Below are 16,210 nucleotides of genomic sequence, written 5' to 3' on the forward strand. Positions count from 1 at the left end.
CATGGGCCGAGCCACGCCCATCTCACTCTGAACCACGCCCACATTGGCCTGAGCCATGCCCACTCCGCCTTGAGCCACTCCCATGTCGGCCCAGGCCCCGCCCACATGAGGGTCACAGCCACGGCCACGAGGGCCTAAGCCACACCCCTGTGTTGCAGGTCTCCTTGCTCAGGGGAGAAAATGCCTCTACCAAGTCCTTACATTCAGTTTTTCAGTCCCTGGAATCTGACAAGGTGAAGCTGGAGCTCAAGGTCAAAATCTTGGAGCTTCAACTCAAAGAGAATAAAAGGCAGCTCCAGAGCTGGGCAGGTAAAATGCTACCGCTGAGGGGTGCCTGCTCTCCGCCCTCCCCCACACCTCCAGGGGCACCAGCCCCCCTGCCCCGCCGCCCCTCCCCCAGCTGGCTGCTCAGGAGGGTGAACTTGGGCACCTGCCCGGAGCATGGGCTCGCGGTCGCGTCCCTGGGTCCGCAAGCACCGGCGCCAAAATAAGAGCCCAAAACAAGGCGAAAAGGCACTTTGGGGATGGGGATCAGTTTGGTTTTGGGGTCACACCTTGCAGTGCTCAGAATTTACTGCAGGCTCTGCTCAGGGATCACCCTGCTCAGGGGACAATCAGGGGACCAGAGATCTAAGCCCCTACCTGCTGAACTGTTTCTGCCCTAGAAAGGCATATTTTCAAAGACCTACACTCACTCTTTTTTTTTTCAACTAAAAGGTAATTCTGATTCTCAAGCAGATGAGGACGAAAGGGCCCAGGAGAATCAGGTAATATTTCTTTGCTGTGTTGCTTCCATGTTATGTTTTATTTTGGTTGTTAATTTGGGGCCACACCCCGTGGTGCTCAGGGCTTACCCCAGGCTCTACACTCAGGAATCACTCCTGGTAAGGCTTGGGGAACCATGTGGGGTGCCGGGGATCCAACCCAGGTCAGTGGGGTACAAAGCAAATACCTATACTATTTTTCTGGCCCTTGTTGGGTTTTGTTGTTGTTGTTTTTGTTGTTTCAAAAGGTTGTTCACATTATTTGATTGACATTCAATATTTCAACACCAATCCCACCACTCTTACACCTTCTCACCACGCTTATTTCAAATTTCCCCACCACCATTCAAGCCTGCCTGCCAGAGGCAGATGCTAGATCATTTATTTTCTATTGCCTATTATGAATATCATGAGAGGTCTTCTGGAATTCTAAAATTGTAAATGGTTAGGGTCCAGAGACATCTCTGTAGGGAGCTAATCTATTTTGAGGTTCCTTTGGGCGTCTCAGGATCAAGGCTGTTGATGGCCTGAGATGGTGCCTGGAGGCAGATCAGGGGCGTGACAGCCAGGACCCCAAGTGGGCGGTGAGAGGGTGGCCCTTGTGTTTTCATGACGCTTCACTTTTGACTAAGACATTCAGCATTTAAAACATTAGCCAGTTCTGGCCTCCTCGGGACCCAGCGCCCCGGGATGGGCCCGAAGAATAGCCCAACGGGGCTGCTGCGTTAAGGGCCAGGGCATAGCCCCCCTCCCCGCGCCTCGGGGCAGGGGGGGCGGGGGCTCCCGCTCCATCTGCTCATTCCCATGTGCCCTCCCGGGCCGGCCAAGTGACCCCCGCGTGCCTGGGGCGAGCGGGCGAGCCCCCCAGCTTCAGCCCGGAGGAGGGGTGGGGGGTGGCCGGTGGCACCCGTGAGTCACGCCTCATGCCGAGGTGGAGGGTGTCCGGGGACTTCTCCGGGCCGGGCAGGGGCGCAGGAGGGCCCCAGAGGCTGCTTGCCCCCGCCCCCCTTCCCCCGCCCCAACTTTTCCTGATTTCAGGGCCAACACTCAGCCCTCGCCCTCCAGCTCCCAGGTGGAGCTCAGAGTTCCAAAACTTGGCGCCCCGGGAGGGAGCCACCCCCACTGCTCTGCGGGAGGGAACTTTGACCCAGTGGTTGCCGGGGTGGGGAGTGGGGGCTTTGGACCCTCCTGGAGAAATTGCAGAAAGGCCAGATCCCCCCCAACACCACCCTCCCCACCCCCGCCACCCCCTTCGCTCCCCACCCGCAGTCCCTGCTCCGGGAAGACCAGAAAGGATTTTTCTGGGGTCTTGTCGGGAAACCACGCGGTCCCTTTGGTGCCCGCTCGCGGGGCATCGCGGGGCATCGCGGGGGCTCAGAGTGGCCCTTTGTGCAAGTGCAGGCGGGGCAGCGCGAGGACGCGCAGGGCTGACCTGTGCCGCGCGCTGGGACAGAGCTCAGCCCAGAGGGATCCCGGGAGATCGGCGGGCCGCGTGCTGAGAGTAGCGAGCCGGCTAGTGCCCTGCCCGCTAAAACATTGTTTCCCTTTGGCCATCTCCCTCCGTGCCTGCAGGCCCGCCTCCGTGCAGAGCCCTGCCCCGGGGCTCCGAGGGCGCAGAGGGTGCACCCCCCTCTCTCGGGCTCTTTCAGACTGTTTTCCTTTCTCCCGCAGTTTGGTGTTTTTTTGTTGTTTTGTTTTGTTGTTTTGTTTTTCTTCGGCTTTTGTCGCCTATCGCCCTGGCCACCCCACTCTTCTCATCTCTCTCTCTTTGTATTGCGGACCGGGGCACACCTGGAGCGCAGGTACTGCTCCTGGCTCCGCTCACTACGGACCCCTGGCGGTGATGGGGGGAACTACTGCGGTGCCGGGGTGGAACCTGCATCCCCCGCCCCATGCAAACCCCAGGGGGCCGACCCTCCCAGCCCTCACTTATTTTCTTGAAGTTCCTTTCATAGGATCACCATGAGATGCACCATTGCAAAGCTGTTCAAGATCGGGTTTCAGTCGCGCCATGTTCCCGCCCCTATCCCTCCACCAGCATACCTTTCCCACCCAGTTTCCCTCCCGACACCCCTCCACCCTGCCTTAGAGGCAGGCACCTTTCTTCTTTCTCTCTCCTTTGGGGTGTGATGTTTTGCAATACAGGCACAGAGAGGTCATCGTGTTCTGTTCCTTACAGGACTTTCAGCACTCAGATCTTACCCAGTGATCATTTCTTCCTGTCACTGTCCTATGATCCCTTCTCTCTCCCAACTGCCTTCTCCCCAGCGCTTGGGGCAGGCTTCCAGCCATGGACCAACCAATAAATTGTTGTATCTTATGGGGACATTGAGTCCTTGTAAGATGTTGTGATAGGTTCAGCCTCCTGTGTTTGTTTTGTTAACCGAGATTGGTTCCTTCTCCAATCTGGTGTGCTACTACTGGTTTATCAGTGTTTTAGAGTTTGAGATGTCAGAAAGTTAAGTCTTTTTGTCGGGAAGGTACTACTGGAGTTGATGTTTTGTCTGGGTGGCAGCTTTGGATTGTGGATGTCCAAAAGCTGCTGAGGCTTCTGGAAGTACAAGGACATGGGGGAGGGGGGAGGTAGCCCATCCCAACTCTGAAAAAGCCTGGAGATTTCAGTCACAAATCCTGTATACCTGAGTTTGCATCCATTTAATTTCTCCACGGGGTCCACCCCGAGAAGATGGAGTCTTGCCCATGGGGGCCGTGGCAGCAATTTCGGACTGTGGGAGTGTGTGGCTGTGGGGGGTTGTTTGGGCAGGCACTGCTCAGTCCTCATTTCTTTTCTCTCAATGACCTACACGAGTACTTCTGAAGTTGTTGGCTTTTATAACGAACAAGCTTTGTCTCTGTTCAGGGTGAAGTATGAACTAATGCAGTCCCTCTGATATTTTATCCTGTTTTTCCATGTCCTCGGTTTAGGCTCTGATTTGGCAAAAATGTCATCACTCTCCTGTCTGTGTCCCCGCTGCCGCTGCCATGGCACCAGGAGAAAAATCAGCTGCCTGAGTCCCAGATTCCGTGGGCTTGTGTGTTTGCTGTGTCTGAGAACATCTTGTGCCTGGAACCGGAGTCGCATCCCAGGCCAGCCGCGGTGCCCGCGGTGAGCTCTGCCAGAGGCCTCATTTCAGCAGTGTGACACTTCTGGGTGTGAGCGAAGGCCCATGCCGGAGTCAGCATGTGCTTTGCGGTTCTCTGTCTCCTGAGTGGTTTCAGAAGGAAAAGGGACCTTTTCCAGTGTGTCTTATTACTGCTTTGTGATGGTGTAACTCCTCCCCTCCCTGTCGCCTCCCACTGTGTCTCTGTGTGAGTCCAGCTGGCACCACCAGCATCAGCCTCGCAGCCAGAACACGTAACTGCCTGATTGCATGCTCCCAGGCGCAGCTTGGACTCGGAGGTCCAGAGGTTCATCCTGCCCGCGCGAAGCGTTTGTCTGTGGATTACAATGCAAACATGGGGGCCCGAGAACTAGGAGAGCAGCTGGTAGGGCACTCACCTTGCCTGAGGCTGATGGGGCTTTGATCCCTGGCCTGGCATAGGGTCCTGAGGGCCTCCAGGAGTGACCCCTGAGTGCAGTCAGGAACAAGTTCTGAGAACCGCCTGGTGAGGCCTAGAAAAAAAAAAGAGGAAAGAAGGAAACTGTTCCACCGACATGGGGTTCAAGTTTAGTCTTTGGGGTTCTGGGGCCACTGGAGCCGTTCCCCACATGAGTCTACCACTTGAGCCCATCTCTCGACTGCACTTTTGCTTTTCATAGTTAAAAGAGTTGAATTGTGAATCTACTTTGCCCTCACCACCCAAAATAAGAATTTTGACCGGAAGAATGACTTTGTGCTCCTGAGTCTGTTTTATACTAAAGGGCTTGAGTTCTGTTTCTCGACACGGTTATTTGTACGAACTTCACCATCTTTTGATGTCTCTGGGGTGTAGGGCTGGGATGGAACCCAGTGCCCCCCCCCCACAACATGCATACACACGGAGGCACCTGATATGTTGGGCCCCATCGCCAACCCACACTTTGCCACTTCTGAACCCTCCTGAGGTGTGTGAAAGTCTCAGAACAGAGTGAAGACGAGGGTCAGAGCAAGTCAACGTCAGCATGAAGGCGAAGGCAGTGTGTCCGAGTGTCTGAGGATCCAGTTTCGGGTCAGAGGTTGCTGATCTCAGGCCTGTCCTTTCTCACCGTTAGAGCGGTGTAAAGGGGTGATGGAAGAGCCCGTTTGGCAGGTCGGCTGGGTGGCATCGAGACATCGGGCCTGGTCTTGACAGAGACTCTCCAGACTTGGTCCCCGTGTCTCCAAGCACGGCCACCCCCCAATCCCTCGCAAAATGAAACGCAAATCAGACAGATTGTTTTTTTATTTGAACATTAAATATTGACCATTATCTCAGCATCTTCTTTTCCTCTTTAAAATGCATTTATGGGGGCTGGAGTGATAGCACAGCGGGTAGGGCTTTTGCCTTGCACACAGACAACCCGAGTTCGATTCCCAGCATCCCATATGGTTCCCTGAGCACCACCAGGAGTAATTCCTGAGTGCAGAGCCAGGAGTAATCCCTGTGCATCGCCAGGTCTGACCCAAAAATCAATAAATAAATAAATAAAATGCATTTATGTTTAAGTTTATGCATTTAGGAATAAAATGGGGGCTTTTTTTGTTTGTTTGCTCATAGGAGTTTTCGTTGCAATGAGTATTAAATAGATTCACCTCATTCTTTTTCTTTTTAAAGTTTTATTAGTGAAACACCATGAGGTACGATTGTGGACTTACAAGTTTTTGTGCTTGGATTTTAGTTATACAATGATCAAGTACCCATCCCTCCACCAGTGCCCATTCTCCATCACTTATGATCCCAGTAACCCTCCCACCCCCCAACCCCCCTCACCTCATCCCCCCCATCCCATCTCTGTGGTAGGACATTCCCTTTTGTTCTCTCTCTCCTTTTGGATCTTGTGGTTTGCAAAAGAGGAATTGAGTTCACCACCCTGTTCGGTCTATAGTCTACTTTCAGCATGCATCTCACAACCCAAGTGGATCCTCCAAACACCCGATTCACTTCATTCTTGAATCCTCGCCCTTTTGGTCTGGGATACTGGACTTAAGGATGAGGTGTGTCCTTCCAGCGTCTGCTTCTGAAACCTTGGGCATTCCGTGCACATTCCATGCATCTGTGTATTTCTGGAGGGAAGATTCTTGGTTTCACAGTTTCAGAAGAAAAGCTATTTGGACATTCCCAATAAAATTATTTCTGCTCAAAAAAGAAAACCATTAGCCAGTGTGTTAAGTCTATGTATATTATATAATCTCACTCTGAACTGTCCTTCTCCAGTACCCCACAGACAAGTAAACAATTATTTCATCATTTTTTATTTTTTCATAAAAGTAGATGTATATGTTTATAATCATATGTAAGCCAAGCCCTAAATGTTTTCTTTTTGACTTAAATATTTTCATTTTACATGAAATGGTCTGAGCTTAGCTCTCTTAATAGCTGCTTACTATTCTATTCTATGGATTGCTGTAATTTCATCAAATTTGAAATTAATCCAGGATAAACCCCTAGAAACAGAATTGCTCCACCTGAAATTTCCTTTATATTGGGCTACTTGACTTCATGTCTCCTGTGCTTAATGGAGGGGCCATCTCAGCTTCTGTCCCAGACACCCAACGGCTCCTGGGACTTAGCTCTGCCCAGTGGGGGCGGCGAGCCCGGAGCTGCCCGGGGTGTCTCACTGTCCTGGGCATGAGGAGCCCAGCGAGCCTTGTTTTCTCTCTCCTTTAAGCACCCGCTGGCCTTGTTTTCTCTCTCCTTTGCCTCCGCTTCTGCTTGTGCCTCCTGCTGCCGCCAAGACTTTCCTCCTAAGCAGCAAATGCTTTGTTATCTTCCTCATTTGTGAGTGTGTGTGCATGTGTGAACATGTGTGTGTGCTCACGCAAGCACTGGGGAGCGTGTCTGTGTGTGTGTCCGGGTGTGTCCACGTGTAAGCGTGTCTGGCTTTCCCCTCTAGATTTGAATCCCTGCTCTGGCCTTTCCCTCTTCCTGAACGGTAGCTCCCAACAGGACCATGTCTCGGAGGAAGTGGGAATCGTTTCTTGGCTCCAGTGTGGGAGGGCCTGGGCCCTCTCAGAGACTCCTCATCAGAACTTGCCCCGAGGGAGAAAAAGAATCAGTCTGTTTTTCTGGTTTTCTTTACACTTCCTTTGGGGGTCACACCTGGCGATACTCCGCGCTTCCTCCTGGCTCTGCACTCAGGAATCACTCCTGGCAGCTCTCCGGTGGCCCCTATGGGATGACAAGGATCAAACCTGGGTTGGCTGAGTGCGAGGCAAGCACCTTTCCCGCTGTGCTATCACTCAGACACAAACCCGCCATTTTTTAAATGAAACATGATTGTGCCTACAGTAATGCTTGCTTTTGTAAAGTGGGATTTTTTTCCCCCCGTGGATTTTAAAGAAGTGAGTCTGTCTTTGTAGGAGAGGGAAGGCCCTCTTGACTCCCTGCTCTGAGAGGAACCGAGGGGGCCCAGCATGTCCTCCTGGGGTCTTCCCTGGGGTACCCAGGAGCTTGCGCTCAGGAAGGGAGAGGGGAGCTCTGGCTGCCTCAAACCCTGGGGCAGGGACTGGAACCGGGGCCCAGCCACCTCTGTGGTGGGCTCCAATGGCTCCCGCAGATGGCTCACCATCTCACGCTCTCCTTTAACACAGATTGATTTCCTGAATTCCGTGATTGTGGAGCTCCAAAGAAAGAATCAGAACCTCAAGATGAAAGTGGAGATGATGTCCGAGGCGGCTCTCGACGGGAACTGGGACGACCTCAACAATTATGACAACAACAGTTTCGTCCCGGCCACACCATTCTCTGCACTGTGCAGAAATCTCCAGCTGTTGATGCATGAGATAACAAGCTACTTGTGAAACACCTAAAATAACCAATTTACTGTCTTTACAGTTTTCTTTTTTCACTGTGCTTTTAGATGAATGTATGATGAGAAATTCAACATTAATACTTTTGGATTTTCTTATCACAAAAAAATTAAATGAAGGACCTCAACCATCAGAAGTTTATCATCCAGTTTGAATCTATTTATCTTCATTTGAATGTTTTCTAGTTCTGTAAAAAGTGATAAATAATGTACCATCCAGGCGACATGTATAATAAGAACTTCTATAATTGTATATATGCTTTTGATGTATTTTCCTCTGGAGATTATCAGGTGTCTCACCAGTCAAAGATCTGTAAACTATTGAAATTTTTAGTAATAAACATGATTGAAATTGTTTCACAAACTATGTAAAGCAGTATTAAAATTTGAGCAAACAGGTGTTCTATATCTACATTAATAACATTATTTCCCTTTTGCCAGTGATAACTGATTATGCTCAGGTTCATTTATAAAAGATTTTTGGCTAGCAATCAAGAAATATGGAGTCAAATTAGTCAAACAGTTTCTACAATGGAATTCTGATACACCAATTTCTTTTTGTTTCTTTATGTTTGTGCCACACCTCGTGATGTCTTAGGGCTTATTCATGGCTCTGCACTCAGGAATCACTCCTGACAGTGCTCAGGCAGACTATATGGAATGTCAGGGATTGAAGCCAGATTGGCCAAAGCAAATGCCCTACCAGCTGCACTATTGCTCTGGGTCTGTAAACCATTTTCTTAAAAGCGTTTATCTTGGGCTAAAGAGATAGTGCAGTGAGTAGGGTACTTACCTCGCATGTGGCTGATCTGGGTTCAATGGCAGGAATCCCATCCAGTCATCTGTGCCCTGGCAGGAGTAATCTCTAAGTGCAGAGGCAGGAGTAAACCCTAAGAAGCACTGGGTTGGGGGTATGGTGCCACCAGCAGGTCAGTCTGTACCTGTGAGGCGAGTGCATCAGCAGCCTGATGGCGCCTTCAGACTTCCAGGTACCCCCAAATTGCTGCCGTGCATTTGGCCAGACCCCAATAACTTGGGGCAGAGTTGACCAAGAAAGTAAACAGGCAAAAGTTAGGTATGTGGGAGATACACCCACAAACCACTTCCAGTTCAGCTATATAATTGGAGGCATGGCCTGATTGAACTGCTTAATGGCCATGATCCCAGAGACTCAGAAACAAATCTCGAAACCCAACGGCTTTTGGCAGAAATGTGTCCAGTCCCTGCAGTAAGTTAGAGGCGCTGGGCCACCCCAGGTGGGAATAGATTTTGTGCCTTGGCCTGTTCTCCCTGGCAGCCCGCTGGCCGCCATCCTCCAGAGGCCACTGGACAGTCAGGTTTGGGCCCACAGTTATGAGACACGTAGGGCCTCATGGGATGGGGGTGGAGCTGGCCCTTTCCTCCCCAACAAGACCCCAAGTCGTCACCCACAAACGGCCTCTCTGGCTTCTGATCAATCTCTTTAACGGCCATGATCCCACAGACTCAGACACAAATCTCGGAATCCAGTGGCTTTTGGCAGAAATTCATCCAGACCCTGCAGTAGGTTACTGTCGCCCGGCCATTCCGGGGAGGAAAGGGTGCTGTCCCTCCACCTGCTCCCCCTTGGCAGCTCGGTGGCCGCCATCCTCCAGAGGCCACTGGACAGTCAGGTTTGGGCCCTCAGTGATGAGACACGTGGAGCCTCACGGGATGGGGGTGGGACCAGCCCTTTCCTCCCCATCCCAACAAGACCCCTAGTCGCCGCCCACTGACGGCCTTTCTGGCCCCCGATCAATCTGCTTAACGGCCATGATCCCCGAGACTCAGGAACAAGTCTCGGAACCCAGCAGGTTTTGGTAGGAAATCCCTCCAGATTTCATTGTTACAATTTTGGAATTTCAAAATATCGCAGGCACTACTACAGCCACACGACATCATATGTTATTCATAACCAGGAATAGAAAACAAATTGTCTACTGTTGCCTTTTCAGGAGATCTGAGTTTTGGGGATAAAAATCCCAAATAACAATAGTGGATCCAGTGTCAAAATATTGAATGTAATCAAAGTAGAGAGAGAGTAATGTGGAAATCATCTCCTCCACAGGTAAGTGGAGGGTGTGGGGTGGGGGTATACTAGGGGTTTTGGTGGTGGAGAATGGGTACTGGTGAAGGTACCAGTGTTTCATTTTATGACCAAGACTTAAACCCAAAAGCTTTGTAACTGCTATCATGGTGATTCAATAAATAAAATTATAAAAAATGAAAAAAAAGAACCACTGGTGAGGTTTAAAGGTAAAAAAACCCTACACAGGGTGCTGGAGAGATAGCACAGCGGGTAGGACATTTGCCTTGCACGCAGCGGACCCGGGTTCTATTCCCAGCATCCCACATGGTCCCCTGAGCACCGCCAGGAATAACTCTTGAGTGCAGAGACAGGAGTAACCCCTGTGCATCGCCAGGTGTGACCCAAAAAGCAAAAAAAAAAAAAACCAAAACAAAATCTTTATTGTATTATTGCAAAGCTTCCTAACCAACGTAGCCTAAAATGAATACCTTCAGTGATTCTCCATAGCTATTTCACAAGAAGAAATTAAAGGGACACCATGCAGTGCAAGCAGCATCAATCCATAAAATCTGGGAAAGAAACTGGAAGTTGCTATATTTTTAACACAAAATGAACAGATCCAAAGATGTTTATAAACACCAACTCCTGTACGTTTGACGCACGTGTCCTCAGGTTGATTTTTCTGGAGAAAGAGCTTGAACAAGACCATCACTTTTAGCCTACATAATCCCCAATAGCAGTCCTTGACTTTAGAATCTATGGTAGGGAATTCAAACGGTCTATACATGAATCATGGTTACTTTGCAGGATATCCAAATATTACATCGTACTGTGTATATTCTGTAATACTACGTTGTAAGTCAGCAAACTCTAGATTGGAGAGAGAGCCCTGGCAAGCAGCAAACCCAGATTCTTTTCCCTGGCACTTCATATGGTCCCCAGCATCCCCTCCAGGAGTGATGCCTGAGCAGAGCTCGGAGGAGCCTCAGCACTGCTGGATATGGTTCCCGAGTCCCTTCACAAATATAAGTAAACACCCATTTTGTGGAATATAATATATATGGTCATGGTCCTCCCGCTGTTCATCGATTTGCTTGAGCGGGCCCAGTAACGTCTCCATCGTGAGACTTGTTACTGTGTTTGGCATATTGAATACGTCATGGGTAGCTTGCCAGGCTTTGCCATGTGGGCGAGATACCCTCAGCAGCTTGCCGGGCTCTCCGAGAGGGGCGGAGCGTGCAAGGCAAACACCCTACCCGCTGTGCTATTGCTCCAGCCCATAATATACACCAGGATCAGGATCATCCTGTTGTCCGTCGATTTCCTTGAGCAGGCACCAGTAACGTCTCCTTCTTCCTAGCCCTGAGATTTTAAAAGAGCCATTTCAATGCTCTTTTAGGATTAGGAGAATGAGCCCCGTCATGATTACTGGTATTTGGCATATTGAGTACGACAGGGGAAGTTTGCCAGACTCTGCCATGTGGGCAGGATACTTTCGGTTATCCTGCCGGGTTCTCCAAAGTAAGAACGCGATAATAAGATGTCATTATTCCGGGAGCTGGGTTTTATAGTCTCTGGATATTGGCCGTTGATGGGACCAACCTGGCCCTTGCGGCAGCTGGTGGGTGTGACGTTTACCTACTGGAAGATGGGGAAGGGGTCTGGGTGGAGAAGGCCCAGTCCCGATCTGAGTAGACTTGGAGACCTCAGCCCTGGGACCCGCATGCCTGGGTTCCTCTGCCAGTTCTTTCATGCATGAGGCCCGTCCGGACGTGTGGAGAGTGGGCCCAGCATGGCCGTGGCTGGCTCCAGAGGTCCTCAGCTGCTATGGCTCTGCTCGGGGCGGGGCGGGGCGGGGGGAGAGAAACTCAACCCTCCCCACTCCAAGGGGCCCGGATGAGGAGAGCCAGGCGCAGGGGCAGGAGACTCTACTCAGACAAGAGCTGGATCATCAAGATCAGGCCAGAGCCAGCCCGCCAGCGAGGAGGGCGCCCTCCTGTGGCATCTTGGGAGAACAGCAGCTCAGACGCAGGCTAGAGAATCAAGATCAGGCCAGGGCCACCCTACCAGAGAGAAGCGCGCCCTCCCGTGGCATCTTTGGAGAACTGTAACTAAGACAGGAGCTGGAACATTAAGATCAGGCCAGGGCCACCCCCGCCAGCGAGAAGGGCGCCCTCCCGTGGCAGTTCGGCAGAACTGCAGCTTAGACAAGAGCTGGATCAAATCAAGATCTGGCCAGATCACCCCCCCCCCCCCCCGGCGAGAAGCGCGCCCTCCTGTGGCAGCTTGCGAGAACTGCAGCTTAGTCAAAGGCCGGGGAGTCAAAATCTGGCCGGCCACCCCTGCCTTTGCCCCCAGGTGACCCTGTCTGCCTTGTTTCATCCAGCCCCCCGTGATCTCTTTCTCACCCCCTCACATTTCTCTAACTTTCTTTCAATAAAAACATTTTACTGAAGAATTTTATTGAAAATCTTTTTTCGATAAAAAGACATCATAATCCTTGCATTAGATTGCCGACGTTGCCAGTATCATGGCCATGTTTACCATACAGCCACCAAATTTCACCAAATTTGTCCCAATGTTACCAAGCCCACCAAATTCGTGCCATAGCAAACCAAAACGGAAACACCTCCCCCAAAACAGCAGTGGCAAACCTTACCAAATTCACCATACCAACACCAGATTCACCATGTTTGTGCCACAGTGTACCAAATTTACCAGATCTGTGAAAGTCAACCAAAATCGGAAATATAAAACAGCAGTGCCAAACCTCACCAAATTTTAGCACCGTGTGCCAAATTCACCAGATTTGTGCCACATTCAAACAAAACACAAATAGCAAAATAGTGGTGCCAAACATCACCGAATTTTCCATAATATCATTAAACTTGCCAGATTTGTGCCACAGCCAATCAAAACAGAAATAGCAAAAAATAGCAATGCCAAACTTCACTGAATGTACCAGTTCACCAAATTAACCAGAATTGTGCCACAGCCAACCAAAACAAATACAAAAAACAGCAGAGACAAACGTCACCAAATTTGCCATATCATCACCAAAGTCACCGGATTTGTGCCACAGCCAACCAAAACCAAACTACCCCAAAAGCACTAGTGCCAAAGTCACCAAATTTGCCGTAGCATTGTCAAATTCACCAAATTTGTGCCACAGTCAACCAAAACGGAAATGCCCCCATAATAGCCATGCCAAAAGTCTCTAAACTTGCCATCTCATCGCCAAATTCACCATATCGTCACCAAGATTCATCAAACTTGTGCATGACTTCATTTCATGCCCGACATCATGATTACCACCACCATGAAAATGACCATGACCAGCCTCAGACCATGATCACCAGATCACCAGCATGATCTGATCGGCAGAGCGTCCCGCCAGCTCTGTCCGCATCACCATGTCACCATCATCACCGCAACTACATCCCCAACAAAGCTGCCATTTTCACCACCAAAGCATCATCACCACAGCACCATGCGACAGCTATTCCTGCCACCATCACCACCGCCACAATCTTTGGCATTGCCATTGCTGCCTCAATAACCGTCACCGTTGTCGTTCCACCAGCTCAGCCTATCCCAGTGCCCCCCATGAGTGTGACTGATGTGCTGGGGGGGTGCCTCCCTCCATGATGAGTGCCGCTGTGCCGAGATGGATGCCTGTGTGTCTGGGACGTCCCTGCCCCCTGCCAGGCGTGGGCATTCTGAGCTGAGGGGTGCGGGTGAAGGTCTGATTTCTTGCTCTCGGGGGCCCCTAAATGGGGCAGCTGCAGGGAGCCAGTTTCTCTGATGATCACTGATGACAGTCCGGTGCTTGCTGGGCTCCAGAACTCTGGGGAGAGAGAGACACACACACAGCGAGAGATCACTCACAGGTGTTTTGCTGACAGCTGCGTCCCCTGAGCAGAAATGATAATAATATACATGCATACATATATATGAGATTGATATCCAAGGTTAGGAAAATGGGGCCAGGAGGACTGGTCAATGGTTGGAAGCTCCCACAAGCATCGGGGACAGAGGGTAGTTAGGATAGAGAAGGGACCAGTCTGGCAATAATGCTTGGAAATGGTTGGAAATCACTTTGGACAGGAACTGGTTGTTGAAAGTAGGTAAAGAGATACACATAATAAACTTTCAATATCCGTATTGTAAACCAAAAGGCGCGTGTCAGCGAGACCCGGCCCTCCACCGGCGGGTGCCGCGGAGCTAAGCCCCGGGGTCAGCAGCTGTCCAGAGCGGGGCCGAGGGCCGTGCCAGGCGTGGGGTGTCCCGGGCTTGCGGCCCGGGCCTCGGCCCGCGGGTGCCGCGGAGCTAAGCCCTGGGTCGGCAGCGGCCCGGAGCGGGGCCAAGGGCCGGGCCGGGCATTGGGCAGCCTGGGCACACGGCCTGGCCCTCTACCGGCGGGAGCCGCGGAGCTAAGTCCCGGGGTTGGCAGCGGCCCAGAGCGGGGACAAGGGCCGTGCCGGGCGCAGGGCGGCCCGGGCGCGCAGCACTGCCCTACGTCGGCGGGTGCTGCGGAGCTAAGCCAGGGGGTCCGCAGCGGCCCGGAGCGGGCCGAGGGCCGGGCAAGGCGTGTGGCGGCTCGGGCGAGCGGCCCGGGCCCCAGCCGGCAGTTGCCGCGGAGCTAAGCCCCGGGGTCGGCAGCTGGCCGGAGTGGGGCCGAGGGCTGGTCAGGGCGTGGGGCGGCCCGGGCCTGCGGCCCGGCTCTCTGCCGGCGGGTGCCGCGGAGCTAAGCCCCGGGATCGGCAGCGGCCCGGAGCAGGGCCGAGTGCAGGGCCGGGCGCTGGGCGGCCAGGGCGCGAGGCCCGGCTCTCTGCCGGCGGGTGAAGCGAGAGCTATGCCCCGGGTTCGGCAGCGGACCAGAGAGGGGCTGAGCGCCGGACCGCGCGCATGGCGGCCCGGGAGCGCGGCTGGGCCCTCGGCCCGTGGGTGCCACGGAGCTAAGCCCCGGGGTTGGCAACGGCCCGGAGCGGGGCCTAGGACCGGGCCGGGTGCGTGGCGGCCCGGCCCTCCACCGGCCTGTGCCGTGGAGCTAAGCCCCGGGGTCGGCAGCGGCCCAGAGCGCGGCCAAGGGTGGGGACCGGTGTGGGGCGGCCGGGAGCGTGGCACGGCCCTCGGCCCGCGGGTGCCTCGGAGCTATGCCCCGGGATCGGCAGCAGCCCACAGCGGGGCCGAGGGGCGGGCCGGGCGCGGGGAGGTCCGGGCGCGCGACCCGTCCCTCCGCCGGCGGGTGCTGCGGAGCTAAGCCCCGGGGTCGGCAGTGGCCCGGAACGGGGCTGAAGGCCGGGCCAGGCACGGGGTCGCCCGGGCGCGTGGCCCGGCGCTCGGCCGGCGGGTGCCGCGGAGCTAAGCCCTGGGATTGGCAGCGGCCAGGAGCGGGTTCGAGGGCGGGGCCGGGCGCTGGGCGGCCAGGGCGCAAGGCCCGCCTCTCCGCCGAAGGGTGCAGCAGAGCTATGTCCCGGGGTTGGCAGCGTCCCGAGGAGGGGCCGAGGACCGGACCGGGTGCGGGGCGGCCCGGCCCTCCGCCGGCTTGTGCCATGCAGCTAAGCCCAGGGGACGGCGGCGGCCCGGAGCACGGCCGAGGGTCGGGACCGGCGCGGGGTGGCCAGGCGCATGGCCCGGCCCTCGGCCTGCGGGTGCCGCGGAGCTAAGGCCCGGAGTCATCTGCGGCCCGGAGCTGTGCCAAGGGCCGGGCCGGGTGCGGGGCGGCCCAGGCGCCGGCCCGGCACTCCGACGGCGGGTGCCGCGGAGCTAAGCCCCAGGGTCGGCAGCGGCCAGGAGCGCGGCCGAGTTTCGGGACCGGCGCGGGGCGCCCCGGTGCGCGCCCGACCCTCGGCCCGTGGGTGCCGCGGAGCTAAGCCCCGGGGTCAGCACCGGCCCAGATCGGGGCCGAGGGCCAGCCCGGGCGCGTGGTCCGGCCCTCCGACGATGAGTGCCACGGAGCTACGCCCCGGCGTCGGCAGCTTCGCCGAGCGCGGCCAAGGGCCTGGACAGGCGCGGAGCGGCCGGGGCACGCGGCCCGGCCCTCAGCCCGCATGTGCCGCGAAGCTAAGCTCTGGGGTCGGCTGCGGCCCGGAGCGGGGCCAAGAGGCGGGCCGGGCGTGAGGCGTCCCAGGCACATGGCACGGCCCTCCGCCGGCGGGTGCCGCGGAACTAAGCCCCGGGGTCGGCAGCGGCCCGGAGCACGGCCGAATTTCGGGACCGGCGCGGGGCAGCCCGGCGCGCGCCTGGCCCTCTGCCGACGGGTGCCACGGAGCTACGCCCCGGCGTCGGCAGCTTCCCCGAGCGCGGCCGAGGGCCTGGCCAGACGCGGAGCGGCCAGGGCGCGCGACCCGTCCCTCCACTGGCGGATGCTGCGGAGCTAAGCCCCGGAGTCGGCAGTGGCCAGAACGGGGCTGAGGGCCGGGCCAGGCACGGGGTCGCCCGGGCGCGTGGCCCGGCCCTCGACCGGCA

General features: G+C 54.7%; 1 pseudogene; it reads left to right on the top strand.

Moving 5' to 3' along the window:
- The window catches only part of LOC130021671 (CAP-Gly domain-containing linker protein 1-like), a 47,059-nt pseudogene extending 39,375 nt beyond the window's left edge, over positions 1-7,684 (top strand).
- The last annotated feature ends 8,526 nt before the right edge of the window (positions 7,685-16,210 follow it).

This window comes from Sorex fumeus, unplaced genomic scaffold (genome assembly GCF_029834395.1).
Source record: "Sorex fumeus unplaced genomic scaffold, SorFum_2.1 ptg000018l, whole genome shotgun sequence".
Lineage (NCBI taxonomy): Eukaryota > Metazoa > Chordata > Mammalia > Eulipotyphla > Soricidae > Sorex > Sorex fumeus.